General features: G+C 35.4%; 1 long non-coding RNA gene across 1 annotated transcript in view; it reads right to left on the bottom strand.

Annotated features, from left to right (window-relative positions):
- The window catches only part of LOC128249192 (uncharacterized), an 88,944-nt gene extending 86,913 nt beyond the window's left edge, over positions 1-2,031 (bottom strand). Inside the window, exon 1 of the long non-coding RNA XR_008265298.1 lies at positions 1,959-2,031. This is a non-coding gene — a long non-coding RNA (uncharacterized LOC128249192). The remainder of the gene's footprint in view (positions 1-1,958) is intronic.
- Positions 2,032-2,655: the final 624 nt, after the last annotated feature.

Genomic DNA, 2,655 nt, shown 5'->3' with positions numbered 1-2,655 from the left:
ATGTACGTATATATATATATATATATATATGTATATATGTATATATATATTATATGTGTGTTTGTCCATGTGTATATTTTTACTTTAATGCTTCTAGTTCCAGTCGATGGCTGCAGCCATGGTGGAATACCAGCTGTGCTATTACTAATGCTGCTAGCACTCATCTTCTGTTGTCGGAATGTAAGAGACAAGATGATTCGATCCCAACCACTTGAGCCTTCTCATCAGAGCCAAATGATACTTCAACCCCCAACAGTTATTGATACTCTTCGAAATCTTCAAAGTACGTCTGAGAAGCACAATAAGGTGTTGCTGAAATGCTGCAGCTGGCATTGCGGCTGCGCGCACAGATACTCTAGACAGCTTCAAGAAAAGGACCAGCCTGCTGATTGACATCCAATTGTTTTTTCTGCATTTCATATAAGTTTCAAATTTTAACACAAGGCTTAACGGAATTTCGTCCGTCTTAACCCATTACCTCCCATAATTCTATTAACTGGAATTTTTTTAATGAAACTTTGATTTCTAGCATAAAACAGCCTTAGGAACACGCTGGAATGATCAAAATAACATTTCAAAATAATATTTTAAATAGAAATAAGCGAGATATTGGGTGAAAAATTAGCAAACCTCATTTGAATATCAGAGAAATATACCTAGTAGATATAGCAAAAAGGTTAGATATGTGTAAATATTGAGAGAATTACGAAATTTGTAACTTTTAAGTGATCTCATATGAGATCACTGGTAGGTAATGGGTTAACGCGTTCTGAGCACAAGATCCGCCGAGGTTGACTTTACCTTTCATCCTTTCGGGGTCGATAAACTAAGTACGAATTTGGGAGCGATGTAATCGACTTACCCACTCCTTGAATAAAAATTCTCTGGGCCACAGACATGTTGTGTCCTATCTCTACTTTTTCTACAGCTACTATAACAGCTACTGCTCTTTGGAGCTGGCTTAGCTCATGCCTCTTTCAGCACTCAGGCGCAACCGTCCCATTCGCCTCTCCTCCTATCAACATTATTTCATTCAACCTCACAGGCTCTGCACTAATCCCTACGTCAAGTTTCTTCTTTCCCAGAATGCTGATCATAAACGTCTCGTGGGCTTCAAGGACAAATAACTTTATTAAAAGGTCACACATATGAGTGAAGGCAGAATCTTTAGCTCGCCGATCGAAATACTTACCGACAGTTCTTCCAGCTCTTTACTTTCTGAGTTCAAATACTACTGGGATCGACTTTGCATTTCGTCCATTCTAGATTGATAAAATCAATACCACTTTAACACTGGTGTCGATGTAATCGACTTCCCCTCTCCTCAAAAAATGTTAGCCCTGTACCAAAAATTAGTTAGGATACATGTGTAAGGAAGAAGGTGGTGTAGCCCATCGAATCGTATAGAAACTGGTATGTTGAACTAATTTTGGCGATTGCATCAGAATTTGAACTTCTGAGGAATAGGAGAGAAAATACTTTTAAACATTCAAGTATGGCACTCAACAGTATTTACTCCTTCACCAACACTGACTTAAGAAGCAGAAATGTTATAAAATAAAAGTTTTCGTCTTTACGTTTAAAACCAAACTGGGAACTTTAAAGAAACTTCTAAGTCTGGTTTTAAGACGGTTTAGAGTTTGATTAATTTTCTCAAAGGAAATCCGATTAAAAATCAAAATGTATTTGCAATTTCTGTACGTTCTTATATCTGCAAATGTCTACCTCTAAACAAGTCACCTGAAAACAGGAAAAAAATAACAAAAGATAGCAAGCAACTCAAAAAGAAAACAAGTCTAGTAAATAAGTAAAATAATATATAGCCAAAAATAGAAGAAAATGTTTTTAAGAAAAACGTGCAAATAGGAAAGGACAAAATAAATAAATATATAAGTAAAATAAATGTGAGCTGAAAACATAAAGGAATATTGTAGATGTATAAAAATGGAATAATTTACAGTTTGATGTTGTAAAGTGAACAAGTCAACATCTGGAATAGCATCTGGAGTGACATCTGCGATGATTAATTCTGACAAAAGAGAAAGAGAAACAGAGATAAGAAGACTAAGGATAAACAGATAAGCAGAGAAATAGAGATAGATAGATAGATAGATAGATAGAGGGAGGGAGAGAGTAAGTTGTAGCGGCGGAGAGGAATAGAATTCAGATTGGCTAAAACTTGGTGAAACGTTTGTTTACTCAAGACGCCTATAATAGTTACATAGATAAAAATTTATGCTGCTTCTGGAAATCATTTGTTTATAAACTTTTCAAAATATTGTTATTCGCAGATTCGGAGTTGTTGGTTTCAGAACTACGATCATGCTGGAGCAACACCCTGAAAGATTTTAGAAGATTATATGAAGCCAAGGTCAGTAATGAAGGCTTCACTTATTATTATTATTATTATTATTATCATTATTATTATTATTATTATTGTTGTTGTTATTGTTGTTGTTAAGGCGGTGAGCTGGCAGAATGCCGGGCAAAATGCTTAGCGGCATTTACGCTCTGAGTTGAAACCCCGAAATCATGACCCGAAATCATGACCTTTTTAACCACACAGCCATGCCTGCAGCTATGATAAAAATAGAAAAACAAAAAGTGAAAACACACACACAAAAAAAAAAAAGAATGTTATTTTCTACTATAGGC

The sequence above is a fragment of the Octopus bimaculoides genome, chromosome 12, assembly GCF_001194135.2.
Source record: "Octopus bimaculoides isolate UCB-OBI-ISO-001 chromosome 12, ASM119413v2, whole genome shotgun sequence".
NCBI lineage: Eukaryota > Metazoa > Mollusca > Cephalopoda > Octopoda > Octopodidae > Octopus > Octopus bimaculoides.
This window is presented reverse-complemented; position numbering and strand designations above follow the sequence as displayed.